The sequence below is a fragment of the Schistocerca serialis genome, chromosome 2 (assembly GCF_023864345.2).
Source record: "Schistocerca serialis cubense isolate TAMUIC-IGC-003099 chromosome 2, iqSchSeri2.2, whole genome shotgun sequence".
Lineage (NCBI taxonomy): Eukaryota > Metazoa > Arthropoda > Insecta > Orthoptera > Acrididae > Schistocerca > Schistocerca serialis.
This window is the reverse complement of record NC_064639.1, coordinates 1,090,199,369-1,090,217,677: the sequence shown is the minus strand read 5'-3', so window position 1 is coordinate 1,090,217,677 and position 18,309 is coordinate 1,090,199,369. Positions and strand designations below refer to the sequence as shown.

The 18,309-nt window shown below is 43.2% G+C and overlaps 1 protein-coding gene across 2 annotated transcripts in view; it reads left to right on the top strand.

Moving 5' to 3' along the window:
• The first annotated feature begins 225 nt into the window (after window positions 1–225).
• LOC126458541 (leukocyte elastase inhibitor-like) overlaps window positions 226–18,309 on the top strand; it is a 221,524-nt gene continuing 203,440 nt past the window's right edge. For both annotated transcript variants that reach the window (XM_050095658.1, XM_050095657.1), the window contains exon 1: window positions 226–363. The gene's annotated coding sequence lies outside the window, so the exon portion shown is untranslated. The remainder of the gene's footprint in view (window positions 364–18,309) is intronic.

The window sequence follows — 18,309 nt, the reverse complement described above, 5'->3', positions numbered from 1 at the left end:
AACCTGCCTTTTGGCAGAACACATGATGATGATGATGATGATGATGATGATACAGTTCGCAGTCCTGCTAGAGGACACCGTTGGTGGAGCTCCGCCGAGTGCTGCAGAGTTGCAGCCAGTGTTGGGACGCGGCGGCGCAGCTGCCCTCCAGCCGCTCATCATCGCCGGCCTTGAGAGTCAACACAATTCGCGGCCGGCAGGTGATGTCACGGCTTCCTCCGCCGCAAAAGGAACAGCGGGGCTCCCCCCACGTAAATACCAAGGCAGGCGGGCGAGGGCCGCGCGTCAGTCGCGCGCTGGCCGCCGTCGAGACCGCCTCGTGAGCCTGCGCTCCTCTGACTTCACACTGTCTCCTTCACCGTAGTAAGTACCGCGAATCGGCGCAGCGCCAGCAGCTCAGTGCGTCACAACGTGCCAACAATGACGTCAGTAGGGCCAGTGATCGTCATATTTACCGTTCGAAATTTTCACGTACAGCCACGTAGCACGCGGGGATCATTAGCAGACATTGAGCAGCTTTCGCTGCGAGGTGGATCGTTGGAAGACACGAGCAGCTTGCCGGACAAATGATTAACGTGTTATTACGAGGGCAAGATCGAGTGTTTCCAAGCCTTCAGGTGAACGGAGTTTATTTGTCGAAGTTATCGTGCCGTCTTCCGTCACAAGACCGGTTTGGTGCAGCGTTCCGTGCTAGTCTTTCCTGTGCAGGCCTCTTCATCTCTTAGCTGCCACCTGCATCAACTTGAACCTGCGTGCGGTAGTCAAGCCTCGCTCTCCCTCTACAGTTTTTACCCTCCGCAGTTCCGTCCACAAAGTGATCATTCCTTTGATCATTCAGGATATATCTTATCAATCGATATTTTCTTTTAGTCAAATAGTGCCGCGAATTCCTTTCTCCCCAGTTTCGATCCAGTAACCTTAACTAATTTATCGATCTAGTTATCTGATCTTCAGCAGTGTTCTGTAGAATCACGTTTCCAAAGTTTCTACCCTTTTTTTGTCTACACTGCTTATCGTCCACGTTTCGTGTAATGTCTCATTCTTCTTTCCAGTTTTTATATGACGGCAAAATTCTCAGGTGATCTAAGTGGTGTGCGGACATTTGCCACGCCGGACATTTGCCACAATTTTACCTGCTCGGAAGGGTTGGGTCCCTTGTCTCCCCCTCCACCTCATCGCTGTCGCGCAGTTAAGGTACTTACTGAGCCTTTCGGCTGGTTTGCTTAACATAGGAGCAGAATCTCTTTGGATTTACTGCCACATTTTTAAAGAGACTTTCGTTGTGGAAACTATTAAATGCATCTCGCATTGAAATCCGCACCAAATTTCGAGCCTCACTAATACTATTTCTTTGAATTTAAACCACATATGGTCTTCACTTACATAGTTTGGAAGGATTGGAGACTGTCTCTTAGAAAGACGTCAACCGAATTTTTAGCTGCTTTTATATGTATTTCGCGTTTAGTTTTGGTGAATTTCTTTGTTACGGAATTGAGCCTCGCTCGACTATGTGTTCACTAATCCCTGTATCCGTCGTGATGGTGAGGATTATTTGTGGCTACGAGGTCAAATGTGTTTTCGTAACCATTTGCAATTTGAATGGCTTCGTGAACTAATTGTTCAAAATAATTTAAAAAAAGCATTTAGAACAATTAGGCAAGTTGATTTCTATCTACAATAGGGTCTGAAAATGTATTTTTGTCAACATACGGAAGGCAGATTGAAGTCACTGCCAACTATAATTGTATGAGTAGCGAACTTATTTGTGATGAGACTCAAGTTTTCTTTGAACTGTTCAACAACTGTTTCATCTGAGGCCGGGGGTCGGTAAAAGGAGCCAGTTATTAATTTATTCCGGTTGTCGAATATAACCTCTGCCCATACTAAGTCACAGGAACTATTTGCTTCAATGTCGCTTGTGAGCTGAAACACACATTACATTATTTTTCCTTAAGTTGTGCTTTTCCTTAAGTTAGTGCAGATCACTACAATTACGGCTTTTCCTTCCGAAATCTAGGATGCTTTCTCTGTGACCCTGTAATTACCAGAGCTAAACAATGTAGAACAGCAACGTACGTTACAAGCATAGCATTCTGTATTACTTCGTTTCCTTATTTCTAGGCCGGCCGGAGTGGCCGAGCGGTTAAAGGCGCTACAGTCTGGAACCGCACGACCGCTACGGTCGCAGGTTCGAATCCTGCCTCGGGCATGGATGTGTGTGATGTCCTTAGGTTAGTTAGGTTTAAGTAGTTCTAAGTTCTAGGGGACTTATGACCACAGCAGTTGAGTCCCATAGTGCTCAGAGCCATTTGAACCATTTTTTTGAGCCTTATTTCTAACATTTTACAATTGTACGTCGACTTTAGATGACATGTCAATCATAGATGTTCTTATCTCTATTTAGTGAACGTATTTTCAGTCATGTTTCGAACATTGTCCCACTACACATTATTAACTATCGTTTCGCCGCAAGGGATATCGGATTTTAGAGAGTAAATTAATATGGAGTATGTCGTTCTTCTTTTCAAACGTTCACATTCCCATTTCTTCTTTCCTTACTGTCTTTTGGGCATGCAGTTGTAATTAAAGTAGGGACAAATGCAGCGATAAAAAAGAAATGATTAGCGTACATTCGCATTCTCTTTACATCGTTCCTTTCTTGTTGCTCCCATGCCGATCGACTGTTTCTATCGCAATCAGTAAGCGTGAAGGAAGCTACCCTACAGACAGAGGGACCTATATTTATACTTGGCAGAACTAATTACATACTGACATAATCGTAGGTATTGCTTTCGTTTCCGAAAAGTTATAAATATTTCGATTTCGGGAAAGAAGCTCTGTATTTGACCAAAACGTCGGAAAAGAAGGTCCCATACGTACTGGTTGTATCGAGTAAGATGTGGAGACGGCGGTTTGAAAACAGGGATTAGGAAGGAAGTATTTTACAGTTTTTCTTTTTACACTGGCGTAACAAATACTGCTACATGGAGTAGTATAGCTCTGCACATTGCGTTTACAACGTTATATTACGCCTTCTTGAAGCCTTTCTCCGTCCTTCGCGTCATTGGTAGATTAAAACTACCTACAAGCGTTTGCCAAAGGGTGTATCCCTAAAACATAATACAGCGAGTGTTTGGTGCAGGGAGAATAAAATAAGCTCTTCAAAGCGAGTGAAAATGTATATAAGCACCAATAAAATCGCACCGTAATATCATCTGGAGACGGTGTGGGCGTGGCCATAAGGAACATTGAACTAGCTAGAGCCCTATGCGAGCAGCCCTGAGGAAAACTACACTGGCCGTGGTATCCGAAAACACAGCGAGATGGCGCTAGAGAAAATGAGGCTAGTGCGCCGAAAGGCGAAGCGTGAAAGAGGGGGAGATGCTGTACATACAATAAATTACACTTTAAATCAGCAGTTGATATAGAAAAAAGACGACGCATGGATATAAAACTATATAGTAAATCTCTCTCCAGTCATTTTGATAGTTCAGTGTATAACGTGTGATGGGTTTCATATGAAATTCCTTTTAACACATGTACATTCCTTTTGTGATCCCATTTGGTGTAACCAGCTGAACGTCTCAAGAATTTGATTTCACAGGCTGTTAACCTTTTCGCGTCTTTTTCCTTCATTGTCCACGTTTCGCTACCACAGCACAGCGCAGGGCTTGCTAACGTTTTACAAAGGCGTATTCTGGAGTGCTTTTGAACTAGGGAAGGTTTTTAATACGTTAGTAATGACTCCCATTGCTTTTGTATAACTGGTGGCTTTTTCGGCCAGGTCCCTGTCTTCCAGAAAGGATAATTTGTAGCCTAAGCATGTGAACATGTTCACTCTTTCTAGAGTTTTCTTTTTCCAACATTTCGTACTTTGTGTTGGGTATTTTTCACAAAATGCCATAATTTGTTTTTCCGGTGTTGATGTCCATGCTGTATTTCACAGACACAATCCGAAAACTGTGTGTAGGTCGCAGCAAGTCATCCTCTGAAGATGCTACAAGAGCTGATTAGGCTGCAAAAATCAAAGTGTTTCTTTTCATTCGTGAAGCCGTGCTGCATTTGTCTCCACTCTTGGATGATTTTATTCATATAAATAATAAACAGTAGTGAAGAAAATATGCATCCATGCCCTACCTTAGTATGGTTGTGCCGTACTCTGACAATTTGCCATCTTTCTTGACACAGTTTAAATTTGTTCAGTAATGTCTGTACGTATTTTCGATAAGTTGCTGGAGAATATGGTCACCTGCCAGAATCTGTATTAATTTATTTCTGTTGACTTTATCAGAAGCTTTTTTTGAAGCCAACCAAGGCAATTTGTGTTTCTAGATTAAATTCTCTGCATTTTTCTGTTAGTAGTTTCAATCAAAAATAGCCATCACAGCACGATTTTCCTTTGCAAAGGCCGTTTTGTTCCACACCCATTATAGGTTCATCGTGACTGCACGATTTATTTTTGATGGTGTAGTCTAGCTCAGTAACCTTATTCCTCGGCAGTTATCACGATTTTTCAGTCTCCTTTTTTGAAGATAGGAATCACAATTCATTTAATCCAGCTCTCGGGTATATTATCTGCTGACCAGATCACTTTTCAGAAGTTTAGGACTCTGCCTATAAATGACTTGCTTTCGTATTTAAATAGCTCTAGATCGATTTAATCTTGTTCTGGGACTTTATTATTTTTTGTTTCGTTTTATATTTCTGTAAGTTCACATTTACAGATGGTTTCTCTTGTACAGTCCCCTGAGGGCTGGACTGTAAGAGGCATTGATGTTGGAGACCATGTAATGTTTAACTCCATGTAATTTCGAAAAAGATTTCCCAGCTTGTAAATTTGTATTCTGTCAGCGATTTTCTCTTTCTCAGAAATGATTTTCATACTACTGGCAGTCTGCGTTTTGTATCCTCTCTATTGCACCTATCAGCAGTTGTTCCCCAAAAGCTTTCTATATAACACTTTTAGTGTCTCATATCCAAATATTAGCCCCTCAATACCGCCTGACTTAATTTAATTACACTCCATTACATGTACTTTGCTTTTATTGTTGTTCATCTTATAACCTCTTTCCAAGGCACTATCAGCTACTTTCAACTAAACTACAACAGTCTACAATTACGAAGTCATATATTCACTTCATAGTTTTTTAACGTCAAAGTTATTATTTAATTCTCCCTGAACGTCAGTGCCATTTCAAGTTTCTCTTTAGTTTCCCAAATTGCTCGCCTATCTTGGCGGATAGCCTATAAGCCTGACTCACACTCCCTTCTCACAATCAGCTACAGCTTCCCTTTCAAGTCCTTCAACTCTTCAACCCTGTCTCATTCTCCCTTCTCAACTTTCACTTCCCTTTCATGTCCTTCAATTCTGTAACTGCTGTCTGGTTTCTGTACAAGCCGTAGATAGCCTTTCTCTCCATCGGCGCTATTTTTAGAATTTTAAAATGTATTCCAGTAAAAGTTTTCTGAAGCTTTTTCTAACTCTTCAGTAGTTGCAAACATACATTTGCGTTTCCATAGCCTATTGTCGAAGAAAAGTCGTAGGGTCAATATAGCCTCGTGTGTTCCTGTATATCTCTGGAACCACACCCCAAGCTCAACTTCCACCATTTCCATTCATCCGTAAATAATTCGTGTTACTATTTTGGAGTCTTTACTTGTTAAACTGATGGTTCGGAAGTACTCACACCTGTCGGTATCTGCCTTTAGAACTGGAACTGATTATAATCTTCCTGAAGTTTGAGAGGGTTTCGCCTAGCCATGTACCTTACATATTAAGTGGAAAGGTTTCAGCATGACTGTATTTCCCAAAGTCGTCAATAATTCTGAGGGACTATCGTCTAATATAGGTGCGTTTGTTTCGACTAGGCCTTTCAGTACTCTGTCAAATTATTTTTTATGTCGAAGAGCTTTTTTCCTACGTTTACCAATTAGCAGAATCGACTCTAAAAGTGACTCTTTGAATTTCTGTGAAATTCCCATCTATGGCCTCAATATCCATTTGACTCAAAACATTTGTCAACGATACCTACAGATGTATTTGCATATTGTAAATAAAAGTCAAAGGATGTCCATTGTTACGAACGCATTGTTTGTCCCAACAATTCGTGCGTGTTTCGTTTTCCGACTGACGCAACACCTTTGTAGACACCTGCAATTTTCTTTATGAAAGATTTTGATTCAAATTTCGTTTTTGCACTCCAGTCCTATAGGTTCATCTAGACGTGTAAAGTGACTTGCACAGTAGCCTATTCTCCGAATACTATTTTGTCTTTTTTGCGCAGTAATTAATTAAATGAATCACGTTTATTTCCTGAAGCACAATGGCCATAGCGCATTCCCAGGGAATGAAGTCGAGTTCGCCATTTTTTGGTTCTTATTCACTAGCTTCGACCCATTTCTTTGATTGATGTTTCGTTTCTGAAGTGGTGAACATCATCTCATCCACAGTAACAAATCGTTACACAAAATAATTTAGAGTCTCTGCGAATATATTTGGTAAATTCATTTGTACATTTCCTTGTGGTAACCATCCAAAAAATGTGGCATTCATTTTGCTGAAAACTATCTTGTAGTCAATCCCTCAAGTAAAATATAGCGTATTCTATCCGGCGTTGTACCTTCAGCCAGCGTTGTGCTGTATTATACCCCTTTAAATGCCGATTGTCTCTTACCATATTCTGATCTGTCTCTGAGTTCTCATCTCCAGTTGCCATTTTGGTACGTCTGTCATGTGGATCACCATCAAGAGACGTACCACTCCGTTCGAGTTGAAAATATAGGGTCAGGCTCACTATAAACGTTTTCCATCTTCAGAGAAAATTCCAATGGTTGTTAATCGTCCAAAATAAAGAATTCTGTAACGATACGGTATAAGTGTTTAACTATTTGCATGAAGTGCACACAACACTAATACTTGCAAAAGTTATCTGAACAAAAGTGTTTGGTAATTAAAGCTGACGCGACTTACGGTAGTACGAAACGCGTAGCAAAAATAAAAATTTATTGAAATCAACGCCTTGTCTATGACAGACTGAGATCCGTTGTCCATGCATTCGTTCAGCTATAAACCACTTGTCCGCAGCTCGTGGTCGTGCGGTAGCGTTCTCATTTCCCGCGCCCGGGTTCCCGGGTTCGATTCCTGGCGGGGTCAGGGATTTTCCCTGCCTCGTGATGACTGGGTGTTGTGTGATGTCCTTAGGAATAAGTAGTTCTAGGGGACTGATGACCGTAGATGTTAAGTCCCATAGTGCTCAGAGCCTATAAACCACTTCCAGTGACATTTACATACGCCATTAATATCACTAGCGAAGCAGCTCATGGTTAGAGTGTGTGCATGCGTACGAAGGAAGGTTGGATGATTTGCATCCACGGTCGGATTTAGGTAGGTCGGGGCGTCGGATGTAGCAAAAATTCTGGGACCCTCACAAAAAGGGGGCTTACATGAGTACATGCTAGTCATATTTTGAATGAAGCTAAATCATCACCTCCAATCTAATCTGAATATGATAAATTTAGTTAATTTGTGTTCTAAGTGCCTTAGCACTTAAAGCAGGTTCTGCATTTCGGTACATTACGGTCCATCTTGTGCGATCTTTAGCTCCTGCATTGGTAACTCCCACAGTGATCATGTCATTGTATAGTGTGCCAAGCCTCTACAGATATAATAAATTCTAGTGTAATAACAATTGCATAGTAAAGAAATAGTAGTTAAACATAAATGCATAGGGTTGCCGAATCCGTAAAGTCTACTTTTCATGAAACTTGAGCCCTTAGGTTCTATTTGCAGTTTATATACACTACTGGCCATTAAAATTGCTACACCAAGAAGAAATGCAGATGATAAACGGGTATTCATTGGACAAATATACCATACTAGAACTGACATGTGATGACATTTTCACGCAATTTGTGTGCATAGATCCAGGGAAATCAGTACCCAGAAGAACCACCTCTGGCTGTAATGACGGCCTTGATACGCCTGGGCATTGAGTCAAACAGAGCTTGGATGGTGTGTACAGGTACAGCAGCCCATGCAGCTTCAGCACGATACCACAGTTCATGAAGAGTAGTGACTGGCATATTGTAACGAGTCAGTTGCTCGGCCACCATTGACAGGCGTTTTCAATTGGTGAGATATCCGGAGAATATGCTGGCCAGGGCAGCAGTCGAACATTTTCTGTATCCGGAAAGGCCCGTACAGGACCTGCAACATGCGGTCGTGCATTATCCTGCTGAAATTTAGGGTTTCGCAGGGATTGAATGAAGGGTAGAGCCACGGGTCGTAACACATCTGAAATGTAACGTCCAATGTTCAAAGTGCCGTCAATGCGAACAAGAGGTGACCGAGACGTGTAACCAATGGCACCCCATACCATCCCGCCGAGTGATACGCCAGTATGGCGATGACGAATACACGCTTCCAATGTGCGTTCACCTCGATGTCGCCAAACACGGATGCGACCATCATGATGCTGTAAACAGAACCTGGATTCATCCGGAAAAATGACGTTTTGGCATTCGTGCACCCAGGTTCGTCGTCGAGTACACCACCGCAGGCGCTCCTGTCTGTGATGCAGCGTCAAGGGTAACCGCAGCCATGGTCTCCGAGCTGATAGTCCATGCTGCTGCAGACGTCGTCGAACTGTTCGTGCATGTGGTTGTTGTCTTGCAAACGTTCCCATCTGATGATTCAGGGATTGAGACGTGGCTGCACGATCCGTTATTTCCATGCGGATAAGATGCCTGTCATCTCGACTGCTAGTGATACGAGGCCGTTGGGATCCAGCACGGCGTTCCGTATTGCCCTACAGAACCCACCGATTCCATATTCTGCTAACAGTCAATGGATCTCGACCAACGCGAGCAGCAGTGTGGCGATACGATAAACCGCAATTGCGATAGTCTACAATCCGACCTTTATCAAAGTCGGAAACGTGATGGTACGCATTTCTCCTCCTTACACGAGGCATCACAATAACGTTTCAGCAGGCAACGCCGGTCAACTGCTGTTTGTGTACGAGAAATCGGTTGGAAACTTTCCTCTGTCAGCAAGTTGTAGGTGTCACCACCGGTGCCAACGTTGTGTGAATGCTCTGAAAAGCTAATCATTTGCATGTCACAGCATCTTCTTCCTGTCGGTTAAATTTCGCTTCTGTAGGACGTCATCTTCGTGGTGTAGCAATTTTAATAGCCAGTAGTGTAGTATACCCTTTTTTGTAACAAAAGAACTATTACTAAACTTATTTTCTCCCCGTGCGGGGGAAGCACAAAGTAAGGTGAAGAATCCAAAATCCATTTCATCCTGAAGTACTGATGCCAAAATCTAATTTATCGAAACTTGCGTCACAGCAACTGCAACGTTTGTCAACCAACAATTTATTAAAATGTTTGTGTAGTTCGGAGCTTGCGCCGGTAGTCCAGCAGAACAGCGATCTGCCTCTGTTTGCCTAGTTTGTATACAACGTTTAGTGTAGTCATTTTTTTTTTTTCGTTCTTCTGTGAAAAGGTGAACAGCAACTGCCTATCTGTATTGAATAGTTTTTCCCCTAAATGTTCGCGTATTTTGCGATCATTTTCATGCTGACTTCGCGGTGCAGTTGTGTAGTCGTCGGCTTGAGCAGTAACAAGCAGCAACGCCAGTGACATTTCTTAGTTTGTGTTAAGTGCCTGGTTTTTGATTACTTCATGACTTACTTCTTCTTCGAAGAGACGTGCATCTGCCTGTGTTAGGTAGGTAGCGCTTTTCATTTGTCTGTTTGAGTATTTTGCAAATGTTAAGAGTAACGTCATCTGGTTTTGTAATGTATTTTCACGACGCCAAAGCGCCACGGTCGCCAGACTCAATTTGAGCTAGTGGCCGTTGTAAACAGTACTGTAGCGTTCTAATGTTTAAAAAGCGAGTCGCAGCTAGGTGCAGTGCAGCAGCGGAATTTAATAGCCGCTGGTGATTGCATAGGTTAGGACTGCACTTGCTGTGTATGCAAGCAGAAGGAATTAGATTTTTTTCTTCGTATTAGTCTTCTTATTGGTTTGGTGCGACCCACCACGAATTCCTCTCCTGCGCCAACCTCTTCATCTCAGAATAGCACTTAACACCAAACGTCCTCAATTATTTGTTAGATGTATTACATTCTCTCTTCCTCCACAGTTTTTACCCTCTACAGCACCCTCTAGTACTATGGAAGTTATTCCCTAATGCCTTAACAAACGTCCTGTCATCCTGTCGCTTCTTCTTGTCATGTTCCTGTCCTAGGCGATTGTGTGTAAAGCCTCCTCGTACCTCACCTTACCAGCCCATCTAATTTTCAACATTCTTCTGTAACACCAAGTCTCAAACGCTTCGGTTCTCTTCTATTCCGGTTTTCTCACAGCCCATGTTTCACTTACAATACAATACTGTGCTCCAAACGTACATTCTCAGAAATTTATTTCTCAAATTAAGGCCTTATGTTTGTTACTAGTAGACATCTTATCGCTAAGAATGGCTTCTTGGCCTGTGTCTAGTCTGCTTTTTATGTCCTCCTTCTTCGTCCGTCTTGTGTTGCTTTCCTTCCTATGTTCCAGGAATCTTTCCATTTTTTTACATTAAATTTATCGCTAATCTCATTCCTAGCACCCCACAAAACTTTCATCTTTCTTCAGTTCACTCTCAGCCCAGACTGTGTGCTTTCATTTTATTGAAAGGATCCTACAGTTCTTCCTCCCTTTCACTGAGGATAGCAATGTTGATGTTGATACCCCTCCACTCTGAATTGTAATCTCAGTCCAGAACGTAATTTTTATTTCCTCACTGCTTCTTGGATGTATAGATCTAATAGTAGGGCCGGCCGAAGTGGCCGTGCGGTTAAAGGCGCTGCAGTCTGGAACCGCAAGACCGCTACGGTCGCAGGTTCGAATCCTGCCTCGGGCATGGATGTTTGTGATGTCCTTAGGTTAGTTAGGTTTAACTAGTTCTAAGTTCTCGGGGACTAATGACCTCAGCAGTTGAGTCCCATAGTGCTCAGAGCCATTTTCTAATAGTAGGGGCGAGAGATTCAATCTCTGTCTTATAACCTTTTTAATCCGAACATTTAGTTCTTGATCTTCCATTCTCATTTTTACTTCGTGATTCTAGTACATATGCTATATTATCCATCTTATACTCTATATTATCTATATTATCCATCTATAAGCTATACCTTACACCTATTTCCCAGAGAATTTTGAACATCTGGTTCCTGAAGTTTTCCCGGTGTAATGAATATTCTATGAGGATTCGGGACTGCAGCTGGATCATGTTGACTTCTTGCCACAATATTTCGGCTCGACCCGTCCAGCCATTTCCTGCCATGGGAAGGGCCGCACTACGAAAGCTACGAGAAGATCCTCACACGGTGGTCTTTACCAGCGGATAAGGGAAACGTCACCACGTTGTTGCCACGTGAGGTTTATGAACAGAAGATTTATAACTTGCTGAGTGAACCAATGTATCGTAAGATTGACAAAGACCCCACAGGGAAATTGGAAAGGAAAACATCAGCACTGCTGAATTCTTCTTCTGTTCCGCAAGAAGTGGCCAAGAGATTAAGATCTCATAGTTCTGTGTCAGCCAGGTTATATCGTCTTCAGAAGATTCATAAAGAAGAAGTTGCGTTACGGCCGATCGCCAGTCATATCGACGCCCCCACCTACGATTTGACGATACATCTCGCCACTCTACTGAGACCTTTTCTGGGGAAGTGTGCGCTTCGTGTTCGCAACTCTGATGACTTTATCAAAAGACTGACGTTCACTTCAACTCAGTGAAACTGATTTACTAGTGAGCTTTGATGTTATCTCACTTTTTACTAAGGTTCCTCTTATGCACTCTTTGTCACTCATCAGCAGTAAGTTCACGGCCGATATAACAGCACTTTTTCATGTCCTTTCCTCAACTTACTTTTTATTTAACAACGAATATTTTGAGCAGACAGTGTGTGTTGCCATGAGCAGTCCTCTCTCCCCTCTGGTAGCAAACTTTTTATGGAAGACTTTGAGGAAAGGACACTTGATTCGGCAGAACTTAAACCGAGAGTCTTTTGCTGATATGTGAATGACACTTTTGTAATGTGGCCCCCTGATGAAGAAGGCTTTTCACGCTTCTTCCAACACCTGAACTCAATCCACTAAAATATACGGTACAGTGGAATAGGGAAGGATGGTTACTTATCGTTTTTTTTTTTTTTTTTTTTTTTTTTTTTTTTTTTTTTTTCACGTCTTGGTTACTAGGAGAGTGAATGGGTCATTAGGGCATTCTATCTACCGTAAGCCCACACATACTGACTTTTATCTGCAAGTGACGAGCTGCCATCACCCTCCACAAACTACTGGCATCCTTTGACGGTTGGTGCACCGCGCCCCTCTTCTTTCTGATGGAGACTGCCTTACAAAGGAGCTAGAACATCCACAGTCGGTGTTCAACAATAACGGTTACTCTCTACATCAGAAAATTGCCGCGCTAAGGAGGAAGAAACGTGACCACCCACAACATCAAGAGGACAAGGAGCTGTTCAGCGAAGGTTGGTGCCCTTCTCGGTTCGGTAAAGGACGATCTGGGTCTGCTGAACGCCGGGATTTGCGAAGTTTGTTGCCGGTATGGCAAAAGGTAATGTGATGCGCGCAGTGCATGAAGGGTGTGGTGAGCGAGAGCGCTACGCTCGCCTTTCGCAGCCCAGTGGGACGGCCATAGCTGAGCATTGTATTTTTTTTCTTTATTGTTATTTCATGCCTTCGCACCATGTGGGCAAGGGGTGGGCTGTCAGTTCGCTGAGCATTTTATTACCACAGGACGCTCTATGAATTATTCTGCCACAAAAATTTGGCCCCGGCGAGATATGTTTGGGATACAGTAATTAAAGAATCTGTGGAAATAGGTCTAACATAAAAGTTTATAAGTCATGACGACGGCTTTCAACTGGACAAGGCTGATCTCTCTAATTTCTTCTGAGAGAAAGCTTTTTATTCATAATGACACATCTGGCGACATCAGACTTTTGTTTTTAGCGCATTCCGACAGAGGGCGGACATGTAGTTTCACCTTTACCATGCGCCTGCGCGCCACAGATGGAACTGTATTTGGAGAGGGCGTGGATTTCGATAGAGGACGCTCCTGTGACGGCCGCCAATGCGCATGCGTTTCCGCGCCAATTTTTGCTATAGAGCCGACATCGTGAACTAGCAGTCTCCAAGCGTTGTTCGATCATATCGAAGCGTTCTTACCGACGCGTGTCCTCGTTAGTCAGTTATCGTGTTATTCGGGTGCTCGCGGACGTAATGTATCTACGCGGTTGTGTTTTTCACGGACGCGTCGGCGAGCGTGTGAAGGCGACTGCAGGCTGCTGTCGGTTCCCCATCTGATGACGACATGGCTCACGCGTCGGACACTTCACTGGGTGACAATGTACCGCAACTACAGCATGACACCGCGAAAGAAAGCCTAAAGGCCACGTCTGTACCAGACACAAAGGCTGAATATCGGGAGGAGAAGTACGAAGAACACCGACGTCATCGCAAAGAAGCTTCGGAAGAAATACGTCGTATCAAACAGCTGCTTCAGGAGGATACAGACGATGATTCTGAGGAAATATCGTCCACTCACTCTAACCACGGAGCGACAGCAACATGTCCTCACAGGACAATCAGTCCAGATGGGACTCTATGGAATGCTGCAGACACTGTGACTACCGAGGGGTTTCAACCAATTCACAGCCACAGTGCTGCTCAGGCATTGGAACGAGCTGCGAAACCCAACCTTGTCACTACAGACAGGTATGACACCCCAGCTGGAGCGTCGGTGCAGGAGACTACAACCACCGACCTGCCACCCCCACCTCTGTAGGTCCCAAATGCGCCGAAGATACCACCCATAGTGATTTACAACTGTACCAGCCATGTTAAGCTATGCTGCGACCTTGAGAAATAGATTTCTCGTGCTTTACGAGCTGCGTATACGGGAGATGGTGTAAAATTCCGTTTTGACATCCTCAAGGATTACCAGAAGGTGTTCACTTTTGCAAGAATCGACAGTTACCACTTAACACGTACCAGCATGTCACCAGCAGGGATATGAAGGTGGTGGTCAAAGATTTGCTACTTTCAGTTACTGTGGAGGAAGTGAGTAACAAGTCTTTACCTTGAAGGATGTACCGAGTGATCAAAAAGTCAGTATAAATTTCAAAACTTAATAAACCACGGAATAATGTAGATAGAGAGGTAAAAATTGACACACATGCTTGGAATGACATGGGGTTTTATTAGAACAAAAAAAAAAAAAAAACGGCAAAGTAGTGCTAGACGCGTGAAAGATCTCTTGCTCGCGTCGTTTGGTGATGATCGTGTGCTCAGCCGCCACTTTCGTCATGCTTGGCCTCCCAGGTTCCCAGACCTCAGTCCGTGCGATTATTAGCTTTGGGGTTACCTGAAGTCGGAAGTGTATCGTGATCGACCGACATTTCTAGGGATGCTGGAAGACAACATCTGACGCCAATGCCTTACCATAACTCCGGACATGCTTTACAGTGCTGTTCACAACATTATTCCTCGACTTCAGCTATTGTTGAGGAATTATGGTGAACATATTGAGCATTTCCTGTAAAGAACATCATCGTTGCTTTGTCTTACTTTTTTATAGTAATTATTGCTATTCTGATCAGATGAAGCGCCATCTGTCGGACATTTTGTGAACGTTTGTATTTTTTTGGTTCTAATAAAACCCCATGTCATTCAAAGCATGTGTGTCAATTTGTACCTCTCTATCTACATTATTCCGTGATTTATTCAGTTTTCAAATTTATACTAACTTTTTGATCACCCGGTACATCTACATCTACATTTGTACTCCGCAAGCCACCCAACAGTGTGTGGCGGAGGGCACTTTACGTGCCACTGTCATTACCTCCCTTTCCTGTCCCAGTCGCGTATGGTTCGTGGGAAGAACGACTGCCGGAAAGCCTCCGTGCACACTCGAATGTCTCTAATTTTACTTTAGTGATCTCCTCGGGAGGTATAGGTAGGGGGAAGCAATGTATTCGATACCTCATCCAGAAACGCGCCCTCTCGAAACCTGGACAGCAAGCTACACCGCGATGCAGAGCGCCTGTCTTGCAGAGTCTGCCACTTGAGTTGGCTGAACATCTCCGCAACGCTATCACGCTTACCAAATAACCCTGTGACGAAACGCGCCGCTCTTCTTTGGATCTTCTGTATCTCCTCCGTCAACCCGACCTGGTACAGATCCCAGTTCAAGCATAAGAAGCAGGGAAAGCTCCACCCATGACCTATGTATGCTGTGATACTACCAAAGGGGGTTACATCTGATACTGTCTATGGAGTTCGCTTTGTGCTGTCGATGAGATTGTGGGTGTAGGAATACGGCTCTTGCAACGAACCAACCCAGTATAAATGTTTTCAAGTTGATCACTCACATCTAATTATCGTTGCCTACCGGCACTCTGTGTTAAATGTGGCATCAGGCATCCCAGTACTGAATGCATATTGCCTCCAGGCTCACCTCCTAAATGCCAGTGCCTGCATGTAACTTCTTGGAAGGGTTGTAGCGAATTTCAGAAAGCTCTAAAGAAGCTCTGGACAAAAGTGGGTACTGGCCGTAGGGCTGTTCTCGTACGCCTTAAAAACATGTTTGAGTTATTCCTCATTGCTGAAAGTACATTTGTGCCACAGCTGCCTCATCTCGACGTGCCGTTGGTCCTGAAAGGTCCGTAGAGGGCGTGTTTGACGGTAATTGAGAACTCAAATGGTTTGTGGGTAATGGAGCCCTTTAGGAACATTTATACACAGGTCGGGAAGGACGGCCATTGTCCACTTGTTTACTTGCCTTCCGGGGATAGGGGGGAGGGGTAGCTTAGGAATTGAGTAAGCAGCTCTGCCGACGGCTACAGAGGGCATTCGGTGCAGCCGGCTGCAAATCATGGCACATGTCTGCACGATAAGTCAGCTGCCGCCTGGGTTCAGAGGCCGTACTCGGTTCTTACACTTACCGTTAGCGACAGCTTGTACCGAAAAAACAATAACCATTGGCATTTCGGGTCGGGTCACTTAACATCGCTCGCATATCGTTTCGGAGACTCGATACTGGATTTCATCGCATTCTCTTGTTTTCTGCATTTTAACTTGCTTGTTATGACCGTATGCCGTTTCAAGTCAATGGCGCAACGAAAATTACAAACATCATTCTTGTTACGATTTATTATAATTAAATGCCTTTACGAGATCCTATATAAACAAAATGACAAGATACTAACTATAGCTTGGTGCTGCGGCTAGAAACGAGTCGTTGTGGTGCGGGAGGGATTATGTTCGTGTCCTGCTACAATAGGGTGACCAAATTATTTTCGGTGAAAACCGGGACACATTCACCCGGGTGCCAATGGACACCTCATTCCACATGTACCCAGGTTTCTTAATTTTAAATATTAATGTTTTGTTGATACATTTTGTTAACTAATAAGAGGATACAAAAGATTGATATAATCTAGATTATCTGTATAATTAATGACATTTAATAAACGTATGCAGTAATAAGGAAATGTATTACGATTTTACAAAATTTTACAGCCATTCAACTTTTAATCAATTAATATTAACATGAGCTTTAACATTACTGAGCACTTTTAGATGGAATTGACTGTCCTTGGAGAAAAGGGTATTCTTCACTGCCTCCAGTCTTCTTGATCATGTCTTTGTTCTTTGAGACACAGTGATAAAACTCGGCACAATCTATTTTGTAGTTGTACAGGATCTGCAGGATTGCTTCAAGAGAGTCCACCTCCATTCTGTTTCTTTCATCAGTCCACTGGATATTTGTGGTGTCACCACCAGTCACCACACTTGCTAGGTGGTAGCGTTTAAATCGGCCGCGGTCCGTTAGTATACGTCGGACCCGCGTGTCGCCACTATTAGTGATTGCAGACCGAGCGCCGCCACACGGCAGGTCTAGAGAGACTTCCTAGCACTCGCCCCAGTTGTACAACCGACTTTGCTAGCGATGGTTCACTGACAAAATACGTTCTCATTTGCCGAGACGATAGTTAGCATAGCCTTCAGCTACGTCATTTGCTACGGCCTAGCAAGGCGTCATTACCAGTTACTATTGATATTATGAATAATGTACCGTCAAGAGCGACGTTCACCATTTATGGATTAAAGTTAAGTATTCCACCAGCTACGTCCGTTTTTTCTCAATTCTAATTTCCTTGTCCTGTTCCAGACCTCACGCCAGCCTGCGTGAGCTAAAATGCGTGCCTTTCGGCTTCCTCTAGTAAAACGGTGTTGGCTCTCCTGCCAACCACAACAATATTCATGAACGAAAATATTCTTTCCACATTGGCATTATGGGCTGGGATCGCAAATAAATACCTTGCAATTATTACCAACTCAGAGTAATTCTGAAGACAGCTTTTAAAAAAACTCACCCACTTCTCATGACATTCCAATGGTGTTTTTTTTTTCATCATTCCACTTGTGAAGACTTTCTTCAACAAAATTTGTCAGTATGCCGAACTGATCAAAGAGAATGGAATCATCGATTTCAATCTCTTTACTCCTCAAATAAGAAACTGTATCTTCAACACTTTCCCATGTTTGCACTCTCTTCAGTAACATCCAATCAAACACCGGCGATGAGGGTAAGTATGAGGCGCTCCACTTGCTGAGATATTCTACACAAGTGTCATAAAACATGTTAACTTCTTCTCTAAAACTCCTTTCCGCTGCTTCTGATACTTCTGCTCTTTTAAGAGCACATTTAACATTAAAAGAAATGAACTGCTGTTCTCTCCTCTTAGTAACAGTTTCCAGAGTATTTTTCAAAACATCATTTACCTCTGTTACACTTTTCGTGCTTCCCTCAATTTCCTTTATCCCATGCTGCAAAGTGCTAAGCTGACTGTGAATGAACCATAAGTAGGCTTCATTTAAAGGGTTACTGAAAAACTGAACCAATGTTTTGGGGGCTTTGTCTTCATTTAGGAAAAAAATCTTTTAACGGTTCAAACAGGCGGATTACTCTTTCAAGTGCTGGAAACAGTGATAACCAGCGAGTTTTCGAGTGACACATTACATTCATATATTCAGTTCCCACATAATCACAGAACTCCTTGAGCCTCTCTGTTCTAACAGTATATATGTAAAAGTGTGAGTATACTTTCATGACGATAGTTTCAACATCACAGCTGAAACTGTCAGCAGATGTCTGCACGCTATTGTGTAAAACATGAGCAGGGCACCCTATGCCTTCAATGTTTTCATGCAATGTTGCCTTTAATTTGGTAA